Consider the following 11910-nt stretch of genomic DNA (forward strand, 5'->3'; position numbering starts at 1 on the left):
TTTTTAAAAGTATTTTCACAAATACACTTACAATATTAGTTAACATTTCTTGAATATTTACTGTATACTAGAACTATGTTCTTTGAAACCCATTTCACTCATTTATAAAATGGAGGTACTACTTATCTCATGAAATTATTGTAAAGATGAAATGAGACAATGCCTATAAAGAAGGAAAAGGACAGTATTTACCCAACATTAGTAAATTTACTCAATAAAAGTTAGCTATTGTGTTCCTAATTTGCTTTTTAATCACCCAGTGATAGGGTGAAAGTGTGAGAAGCTCACTTAGCTGGGTTCCTTTCCCCACCCTCAAACTCCCACCCCTCCACCTTATTAAGAAAACCGCTGTCACAGTTGTTTTGACTGTTGATGTTTGTTTTCAATGCTAATGTGCCTACAGTACTTGTTAAAAATGTAAAAATCCTTTCAGTCAGCCTGTGGTAATCATGCCTGCCACATTGACAACACCAGGGGACATCATTCACATTGTATTGCATATAAATGGTGCTTCCTGAAGTTTTGCAGATTTGTTGTTCTGAAGTTGAAACTCAGGAAATTGTATTTTTAACAAATACCAATGTGATGATTCTCAAAGTGTGAGGACTGTTCTAACCAGCAGCAAGGATTGAGAACCATGGAGAACCAGGTAGACATCCAGTGACAGAGACCCCCACCCTACCGTGCTCCAGCACCCGCCCTCAGCTGCCACCACTCTTGCTTCTCACCAGTGGAATCTGCAGAGATCGGGGAAAGGGTTTGCCAGGAAAGAGCAGTTCATCACTTCCCAGGATCTTGTTCCAAAGTGGAGTACTGAACATATTCCTCACATAGCCCCAAGTCAGAAAAGTCAGAGCAGAATCAACCCTCCCCCTAAAGTCTTCAAAGAAAGAAGACCAGCGGGGCCCGTCACCATGCCACACAAAGCAATGGCAATCCTGGCGGGCATCTGGTGGGGCAGAGGTAGGAAGGCCACCTCTGCCTTCCCCTGTGGACTCTGAGAAGAAAGATTCATTGGATGGGAACCCCAAGAAGGAATGTATCTGCTGAGATAGACTCCCTACATTCAACCAAAAGCTCAAATTTTATGAATAATAACAGCCTAGTGACAGGGGCCCCTCACATGCTCCAAGAAGAACCTTAGGCTGAACTCTGAGCCCTGCTTGTTTATGCTTCTGAGTCAAACATTGAAGGAAACCCTGGTTTCCTCTTTCTACCAACAAGACTGACACCTGTCCCATCCAATCATAACTGTACAATTTATATAAGTTGCAAATTGTACCTCATTCACATAAAATGGACCTAATTGAGAACCTGGGCAAGAGCTTTTGCTATAAAAGGTGGTCTCCCCTTTGTCTCTGTGGAACACAATTTAGGTTGCTACCTGAATCTGTGTCTCCCGGGCTGCAGCTCCTTTTTGCTCAAATAAATGCCTTTTATCCTTTATTACAGTCTAAAATTAATTTTGGTTTACTCTCTTATAGGGAAAAAACTCAACAGATTAAAGAACCATTTCCTGCGTGTTCTTTATCTCCATTGTCCCCACAACAGACCTAGGAGGCATCAGCACCCCTTTCACAGACCAGGAAAGGAAAGATTAGCTGGAGTTGGCATGCAGTCTTTGGGCTCCAAAGCCACTTTGCGCCTCTACCCCCTGCAGTTACACCTCATCTGGGAGCAGAGTGGGACTGGGAGCCATCTGCAATAAAAGTGGTGCAGCAAGGATTGGTAGAGCCCGCTGCGGTGGGGCCAGTTTCTTTCTGACCAGTGCCTGCACTGCTTAGTCACCTCCTTGGCTCACCTGGTTCTCTTGGTGATGCCCAGATACCACATGCCTGAACTGGGAGGTTCTCCTTCCCTGCCATGAGCTGCTCATTCATTAAGGCTACTGGTTCCTCCCTGCCATTCTGATTATGCACAGCAATTATAATAAAGGTTTCTTCCTTTAAAAAAAAAGTGTGAGGACCTGAGAAGGAACATATCTCACAGGCTAGTTCAGTGTCTAAATTGGCTGTAATCAAATATCAACAAAATAATATTTTTAAAGCCATCTAAGACAAGTTGACTACAGCTTTGTTATTTAGAGCTCTTCTCAGAAACTGAATTCAGGGGAATGAGACTTTTACCTATAATTTCCTTCCAAAGGCTTCACAAGGCTCTTCGGACATTATCTCATTAATCCTCAGGACAGGTCTGTGAAACAGGTGGCAGACAACGGACTTTTCATTACAGGTAGCTTGAGGCATGAGAAGGGCTCCTAGTCCCAGAAGGCCAGCATCAGTACTTGGATGGGTCTTCTGCAAGCTCCCCAGCCTTCACCTATAAGACACTGAGCATCCACTTTTTGGTGCAGAAAATCTTCACCAGTTCTCATATGAGAAAGGTTGATTGACAAGTTGTATTCATTGCCCATTTCTTTTGTCCATTTCATTCATTCACAAATATTTATGAGCTACTAAATAGGCCTAATACTTTTTTGGAAGTAGATAGGTGCTGAAGTATTAATGCACAAGTAAGCAAATATGTTCCAAAGAAATTACTGTGGAATCATAAAAGGAAAGGAAATATATTATTTGAGCATTAATTATGAAATGTAAGGTATTGTGCTGGTATCTTTACTTAGATTATCTCTTTTATTCCTTACAATAATTTAGAGTGGTAATGACAGAAATAATCATTTACACAATTTTTTTAAATTTTACATTTTTATAATAATTGAGTCACATATCTATAGTTAGTACATACAGCCAGACTTTGAACTGAGACTTTCCTGATTCCAAAATCCATGCTTTTTCCATGGCCCCTATCCTTGAGGAGTATACAGCCCAAATAATAAAGATAAGTACACAAATGTCTTCTGTGAAATAATAATGAGAATAGTTACCATTTGTTGAGCACTTGGCTAACTTCGTATGTTCCAGGCACTGAACCAAGCACTTTATATCGATTCTTTCAAGTAATCTTCACGTCAACTCTATCAACTGTTTTTTTAATTTTATTTTTTTCTATCAACTATTGATTATCCCCAATTATAGGTGAAAAATCTGAGGCTTAGAGAGATTAAATAATTTACCTGTGGGGCAAGAGGGAATTGGTTTGTTCTACAGGGACCAAGGAAATAAATATAAGACCAAAGGTTCAGAGACATAAATTTTGGTTCAAAATGAAGGCGATAACTACTGACAGAGAGATCCAAGCGTTGCCTCTGGAGAGAGCGAATTCCCCTTCTGAAGAGTTTAAACAGCAAACAGACACTTCAAAGGCACATTATAAAGTGGATGTTATTATGTCAAGAATGTTCTCTGCCCCACCACACCTTACTCCCACTTCCACTTCTGCACATTCTTCAGATTTCAACCTAAAGATCATTTCCTCAGAGCCATCTTTCCAGATCTTCCACACTGAGAGCCTCCATGATCTGTCAATTTTGTTTTCTGTACTTCTCCTTCATAATATTTTAACTGTAGTTAAATAACTAATTATGGAATTAATAATGGCATTTAAGTTTTTATAGGGCAAAGATGATGTGAGCCTTGTTCCTGGGTGTTTACCCACCTGGACCCTATCAGCATCTGGCACAGGCTAGATGCTCAATAAATATTTGTTCACTGAATGAATAAATCACTCTTAATAAGTGATTGGGCCAGATGTGAATTCTCAGAACTGACCCAACTGAAGATGACACTAACTTCCCCTGCTAAGCTGACTTAAACATTTCAAAGCTACCCACAGTCTTGGAGCTTTTCATACACCTGTTAAATCACCACCTCATTGTACTCATTCACAATTTCCTTTTGTTTGCATCTCAGTGTCAAATCTCATACACACTGGTCCGTCCTTATGTTGGACACTGTGTAGCAACGACTAGCATTTATTTTCAATACCCTTGGCTTTTCTGCACTAATTCATTTCATGTTCATCCATGGGCTTTGGCCTGCCTATCTTCTTTGTCCATCTGTTTGGACAGCAATGTGCCTGCTTGTGGGTGGTTAGACTCTTGGCATGGGATAGAATCTCCAAACAATGCAAGAGGTTTACATGGACAAGCTGCACTGCATAGTCAGAGACATCTGTCTTGTGGGAAGGGTCTTCTCCCTGAAGGTCAGCCTGACACATGCCCCCTTTACCCTTCATTGTACCTGTAGAAATGTGGATGCCCAAGCAAAAACAAGATCAAAATCTCAAAAGGAAAATGAAAAATAGGTACAAAGCATTCATCTGACAAACATAACTGGTAGCGTATTCTGGGCTGGGCCATGGTGGGTAAGTGTAGTAATACACAACTTGCAAAACTGAGGAAGAGTGATGTGTTGAGTGTGGCATATATGGGAAGTTACAGGAGTGGGTAGAAGGTACGAGAATGCTTAACAGATCTGGAGTCCCTTGGAAAATTCAATGCATTCATCTGGAAAACAGTGCTAGGAGTTTTCTGCACACTGTGTTACATTAGGCAACAGAGGAGAAGAATGAACCGCAACAGGGAACAGCTAAACCCAGGATGTAAGATGTGGCCATGCCAATCAGTAGTGAGCAGGCAAATGGGTGGGGCTTAGTGAGGGCTATGCCAAGGAGATGCAGCCACTTTCGTTTAAGATAAAAATAAACATTTTCATCCCAGTTATTTAAGACAAAAGAAACAGGGTAATATAGTTTATGAGAAAAGGTGAAGTGTACTCTATGTAGGTATGTCTCCTTCCAAGAATACTGTCGATACTTACATGCATCCCCAGATAAGTGCATACACACACACACACACATACACACACACACACATACACACGCGCACACCACATGGCAAAACAACATTGTCTGCTATGGGGAAGCATTTCATAGAATTCTAAGAAGTGACCAAGCAATTATTATGGCCTGTATAATTCTGGCAAAATATTTATTTCAATGATGTCGTTGAAGGAGCCAGGGAACTTTGGAATGTGAATCCTCTGTGTGAAAACACAGTTCTTTTAAAATGACTAGGACAGCAGGGCCCTGTGATGTAGTCTCCCTACATCACTTCTAAAAGTGATGTAGCCTCCCTGAATGGGAGAATTGGGTATGAAAAGGAGGGAAATTAAAATGGGAGTGAAGCAAGTGATAAGCAAAAATCACAAAGGAGAGAAAAAAATAATTTAAAAGGAAAACTAGAAAAACAGAAGCTAAAATAAGGTGAAAATAAAGTCCGCACCTTCCTGATGCTTTTATTTTTCAAAAGGAAATGGGCAACACTTACAATAAACAAGTAAATTGGTAAATGAATTCTGTAACATTCAGAAAGTAATAAAATGGGGGTCTGGGGTGGCAGCTCCGCCAGAAGGTGAGGGAATCCCTATCTGTACAGGTGACATTTGAGCTGAGGCCTAAATGGTGAGGGGTGAGCCGTGCAAATATCTAGGGAAAGAGCAGGACAGGCAGAAAAAAGAGAAAGTATAAAGGCCCTGAAGCAGGAAAAACTTTCTTCTGTTCAGAGACCAGCAAGGCCAGTGTGTCTGGAACCTGGTAAACAAGGGGGAATATGGTACAAGACAAGGTTGGAGAGAGTTAGGCAGGGGCTGGATCACACAGGGCTTGACAGAAGGCCACAGGGAGAAACCTTGGGTTTTATGACAAGTAAAACAGGAAGCCGTTGGAGGACTAATGGTAAGAAGGTAATGTGATATGATAGAATTATTAATTCATTTGGTAATTACTTATGGGCACCTATTATAACCCAGGTGCTACACTAGTTCTTTCTTTAAATACTTGTATATTCTATAGTTGTTTATCTTCTTGTCACATTTGTTATTTATACACACACGATTTCTTTTGCTTATATTCTATAGCTAAAATTTTCCTTTTGAATGAATGGTTCTCTCTCCCTCTCTCTTAATTTGTATATGATCTTTTGGTTCTTTTATTCCTGTTTCAAATGTTCTTTGTTTTACACAGTAGTTCTGAGGTAGACAAGAATTACAAAGTACTTTTTTCCACAAAATACATCATATAACACAATAATCTTGTATAGTGGTATATGCAGGTATTATTAATGCCATTTCACAGATGAGCCAGTGAGGCTCAGAGAGGTTCAATGACTTGCCCACAGTCATAGAGCTAAGCAGAGGATGAATTGAGAGCAGAGCAGTAGGCTCAGGTTCCCTGACTCCTAAGTCGATGTCATTCTACCACACTGCCATGAATCTATCTTCCCCTTCTGAGCCCACCTGCATCACACCCTAGGTAGTGGGTGCTTATACAAAGGAGGTGATGGAAAGCTCTGCAAAGGTGAGGACACCAATGCGCTCTCTCACTGTATTCAATGTACTGATTCTTCGATTTGTGTAGCCAGTGTAGTTCACACTATGCCAAAATGTACCTTAGACTTATCCTATGTACATTTTGTCAAAACACACAAGTTAGAAAAAACTAGGTCTCTCTCTCTCTCTCTCTTGCATTTGAACAGTCTAGTCATGATTCAATTCAAGAAATTTTTATTAGGTACTTACCGTGTGCCATATTTATTGAAAGAATAAATAATCCTGCATAGTATTATATAAATGTAAGCTGTTATTATCACAATCTAGTTGGAGAGATAAAACAAAAAATAAGTGTAAGATCATAAAAGAATATATAATAAGTGAAGTAATCTGGCACAGTGATTAAGAATACAATATTCATTGACCTTTTTAAGGTTCTGTGGATAGAGAGGTGAACAAGACAAGAACATTCTTGCTCTCATGAAGTTTCTCCTCTAGCCTACTATCTTAACCGATATTCTTGCTTTAACAGCCTTGGAGACTTCATAAGGTTCTCCATAATAATAATTACTAACACTTACCAGAGGCTTACTAAAATTAGCTTATCTGATCCTCTCAACAATGGTATAAAATAAGTAGCATTATTATCAACTACAAAGCTTATGTAATTCTAGAGACTCTCTTGAAAAAAAAAAAACTACAGCACTACAAATACATTAGGCATGCGGCCTCACCATTCTAGACTTGTACGTCATTAGCTTCACAGTAAATCTGCCTTCAGTTTCAAGGTAAACATATCTTGTTCACTATGCAATAGTTTAAGCATGAGGTCTGTTATCTAAAACAATGAATGTCCCCCATCAAAATACCTAGAAGGTGGTTAAATGAAGAGAGCAAGAAAATGAGCATTACCATTTTCAACTGTGAGAGTACAGATTAGATTTTCTGGTGGTCCATTTCAAACCAGTGAGCCATCATAAAGTAGCTATGTGCTAAGCATTGTGCTACCCTGCAGGGTGTACAAAAATGGCTTTAAAATTGTAGATAGATGATAGACCTGCTTTCAAGGTCTCAGTTTATGTATCTAGCACTGCGGAAATGCAAAAGGAGATCAATATGCCAGCAGTACTTACCCTTGAAGAATTTAAAAGATAAAAAATACTTAATAGAATGTGTTACTTACCTCAACTCTTAACTTGTCGGGGACAGTAACCAGGACCTGCTGTCTACTCAGCTTCTTGCGCCTGCTAATCTGCAGCCATGCATGAGTGCATCTCCACCCACATTGGCCGGGCTGGTATCCAGATCGGTAATGCCTGCTGGGAGCTCTACTGCCTGGAACACAGCATCCAGCCCAATGGCCAGATGCTGAGTGACCATACCAGGGGAGTGTGGGGAGATGGCTCCTTCAACACCTTCTTCAGTGAGACAGGCACTGGCAAGCATGTGCCCAGGGCAGTGTTTGTAGACCTAGAACCCACAGTCATGGATGAAGTTTGCACTGGTACCTACTGCCAGCTCTTCTACCCTGAGCAGCTGATCAAAGGCAAGGAAGATGCTGCCAATAACCTTACCCATGGACACTACACCATTGGCAAGTAGATCATTGATCTCTTCTTGGACTGAATTTGGAAACTGGATGGCCAGTGCATAGGTCTTCAGGGCTTCTTGGTTTTCCACATCCTTGGCGGGGGAACTGATCCTGGGTTCACTTCCCTGCTGATGGAGCAGCTCTGTAGATTATGGCAAAAAGTCCAAGCTGCAGTCCTCCATTTACTCAGCCCCCCAGGTTTCCACAGCTGTAGTGGAGCCCCACAACTCCATCCTCACCACCCACACCACTCTGGAGCACTCTGATTGTGTCCTCATGGTTGACAGCAAGACATCTATGACATCTATCACAGAAACCTCTATATCAAGTGCCCAACCTACACTAACCTTAACTGCCTTATCAGCCAGATTGTGCCCTCCATCCCTGATTCCCTCAGGTTTGATGGAGCCCTAAATATCAATCTGACCAAATTCCAGACCAGCCTGGTGCCTTATCCCCGAATCCACTTCCATCTGGCCACATACGCCCGTCATCTCTGCTGAGAAACCTACAGTGAACAGTATTCTGTAGCAAACATCACCAATGCATGCTTTGAGCCAGCAAACCAGATGGTGAAGTATGACCCTCACCACAGTAAATTCATGGCTTGATGCCTGTTGTACCATGGTGACATGGTTCCCAAAAGTGCCAGTGCTGCCATTGCCACCATCCAGACCAAGCGAACCATTCAGTTTGTGGACTGGTGCTCCACTGGCTTCAAAGTTGGCATTCATTACCAGCCTTTCACTGTGGTGTCTGGTGGAGACCTGGCCAAAGTAAAGCAAGTAGTGTACGTGCTGAGCAACACCACAGCTATTGCTGCGGTCTGGCCTCACCTGGACCACTAGTTTGACCTGATGTGTGCCAAGTGTGCTTTTGCCCACCAGTACATGGAGGAGGGCACAGAGGAAGGAGAGTTTTCTGAGGCCCATAAGCACATGGCTGCTCTATAGAAGGACTACGAGGAGGCTGGTGTGGGTTCTGTTGAAGGAGAGGGTGAGAAAGAAGGGAAATACTAATTACCATTCCTTTCATCCCTGCAACATGTCATACTCAGAATTTCATGTTCGACAGCTGCTTTCTGGTTAGATTTTCTTTGTTTTTACCTGTGATTGTGTTTGTCTTTTTCATGTATACCTATAAGATTATCTGCTCATGTTTCAAAGTAAAAGCACTGAAAAAGAAAGAAAAACTTAATAAACACTTGCTGTTTATTAAGTGTTACAGTGTAACTGGCATTGCTGTAAGTGGATTACAACTGATGGGGTAGCTACTAATATTACCATTATCCCTATTTTACAGATGGAGAAACTGACCAGAGAGTAGGAAAGCTTAGTTCTGAACTCAGATATGCTAATTCCTGAGCCATACTCTTAACTACTCTACTATTCTTCTTCTCCAACCTTTTTAGAAATGCTAAGACTGAAAACAAACAGTTTGAGATCTAAAGTTTCTAGACTCCTCCCAGTCACTACCTTTTCCAGAAGGCCTTCCCTGCCTATCCCAGATAGGTCAGGTGCCTCTCCACATTCAGAGCCTTCCATAGTCCCCTCTCTCATAGGTAGATTAGTGAGTCACTGGTTGCCTCCTTTCTTAGATCATCAGCTTCTTGAAGGCTGTGTCCCCAGCACTCAGTAGATATCAGATAAATTCTTGAGGAATCAATGAACAAATGAGAAATACATACCAGAATATGGTCAAGTGGTCTGTTGATTCTGTGGTAAACAACTCACCTGCCATAGGTTTTAAATGGGACTTGAGTGTGAAAGTAAGGCTTAGAAAAGTGGAGAGAGAAAGGAAGGGACATTTCAGGTGAAGGCGGCAGCCTGGGCAAAAGAGCAGCAGTGGGAACCATCATGGCATGAAAAGTGAGTTAGTTTCTTATTGCTTCTGTAATGTGTCACCACAAATTTAATGGTTTAAAACAATACAAATTTATTCTCTCACAGTTCTGGAGGTCAGAAGTCCATAAAATCAAGGTGCCAGCAGAGCCGCATGCCTTCTGAAGGCTTCAGAGGAGAATCTGTTTTCTTGCCTTTTCAGCTTCAGAATGCCTGGGCTCGTGGCCCTTTCCTCACGTCACTCCACCTTCTTGCTTTCATTGTCACATCTGCTACTGACTCTGACACTCCTGCCTCCCTCTTATAAGGACCCTTGTGATTATATCACTGGGTCCACAGGGATAATCCAGGATCATCTCTTTAACTTAATCACATCTGCAAAGGCTGTTCTGTGTAAGCTAACATATTCACAGGTTCCCCAGGTTCTGGGGAGTAGGACATGGACATCTTTGGAAGGCCATTATCCAGCCTACCATGAAAGGCAACAGTAAAAAGGGAGTCTAGACTGAAGGTTCGGCCCCTGTAAATTCATAGGCTGAATGGATAAGGAGTGACCAGGCTTCTTTCTAGACTAAGGGGTCTAGATTTGTTCTAATAGGAACAGAGTCATTACAGAGTGTTAAAAGGGTCAAGTCATTAAAAATATGATATTTTTTAAAAATGATTGCCCTGACCGGTGTGGCTCAGTGGATTGAGTGTCGACCTGGGAACCAAAGGGTCACTGGTTATTGAAGTCAGGGCACATGCCTGGGTTGCAGGCCAAGTCCCAAGTAGAGGGCGCATGGAAGGCAATCACACATTGGTGTTTCTCTCCCTCTCTTTCTCCCTCCCTTTCTCCCTCCCTTCCCCTCGCTCTCAAAATAAATAAATAAATTTTAAAACCTTTTAAAAAGATTTATTTGGCCACTGTGTTACTTGCTTTGGTTGACGCCATCTTTTTTTCAACATAACTAGTTGTGAGTAGGATTTTATTGTCATATACACATGTATATATAAGCCTCTTTTGTGGGTATAATTATCTCCATTTTAAGGATGAAGAAACTGAGTCCAGAGTTTCAGTAATTTTTTTCAAGGAGAAAAAATATATATATAAAACACATGGCCAAACTAAGCTACATAACTTTAGGAAGTGGTCTAATGCAGTGGGTCAAGTGCAAATGGCTCTGGAAACTGACCTGAGTGCAAATACTAACTCTGCCCTTTACTAGCTGGGTGACTCTGACCAAGTTATCCCACTTCCCTAAATCTCATCTCCCTTTTTGCTAAAATGAGGCTAGTAATACTTCCCACCTCATAGGTTTTTGTGAGGATTAACATAATGCTTATAAATCAATAAACAGTAACTATTATTATTACAAATCTCACCCCCTTTCCATAACATCAAATTCAGATGAGACCATCTAAGTAAGATAATATTTTTAAGTCAGTTTACCTTTCAATACAGGAATATTTAAAATCTGAATTTAAAAGAAGCTATTAAAGATAGGTTTCACAAATCTCCTAGTACACAAGCTTTCCAGTTCCTTCCAATTAAAAAAAAACAACTTAACTGCCTTCATTATGTGTATGAGACAGACAGTGCCCTAAAAATAAGTGAATAATTTTAATTCCAACTCCCAATTATTCTCAGTGTAATTTTCCATAAACTCTAATTTCTTCAATCAAGGTCTGATTTTGTTAAACTGTGTTATTTGTGGAAGACAAAATAAAATAGATGTAGTTTTGCAGTCCATCAGCACGGACAGGTTGGTATAACTTCAGTGGACTAGCAAGCATTGGCCAACTGGTTTGAATTAACCTTTACTTTGTTCCTGTTTCTAGGAGGAATGAATGAACCCAGTGGCCTGTTGGCCTGAGAGCCTCTGGCTGGTGCCTGGCACCCAGAGATGTTTCCTGGCTGACCTTCTGGAGAATATCCAACCCTGAGAAAAATGGAATCCAAAAGAAGACCCAGAATCAGACTCCATGTTTCCAGAGATTGTACCACATTTGGTCGTTGGAAATAAATATATTCATACCCATCAGCTCTGTGCTCTGTCACGCAAAATATTAAAGTGAAATTCAAGGAGATCAGTTTGAAGCAATCCTTCCTCTTCTTGAAAATCACCTTTAGTTACTGGGAACACTGATGATCCCTTTGTAGCTTTCTCGGAGCACGTTGATCAGCGAGGCAGCTAAGCCAATAGTGGCTGCATTCACAGGTGACTGCTGTCTGCCTGCCTGCCTTCCCAGAGATACCGGAGACAAAACC

At 41.2% G+C, this 11910-nt stretch overlaps 1 pseudogene; it reads left to right on the plus strand.

Moving 5' to 3' along the window:
* The first annotated feature begins 7412 nt into the window (after window positions 1–7412).
* On the plus strand, window positions 7413–8998 carry LOC114497460 (annotated as a pseudogene).
* Window positions 8999–11910: the final 2912 nt, after the last annotated feature.

Source organism: Phyllostomus discolor, chromosome 5 (genome assembly GCF_004126475.2).
Source record: "Phyllostomus discolor isolate MPI-MPIP mPhyDis1 chromosome 5, mPhyDis1.pri.v3, whole genome shotgun sequence".
NCBI lineage: Eukaryota > Metazoa > Chordata > Mammalia > Chiroptera > Phyllostomidae > Phyllostomus > Phyllostomus discolor.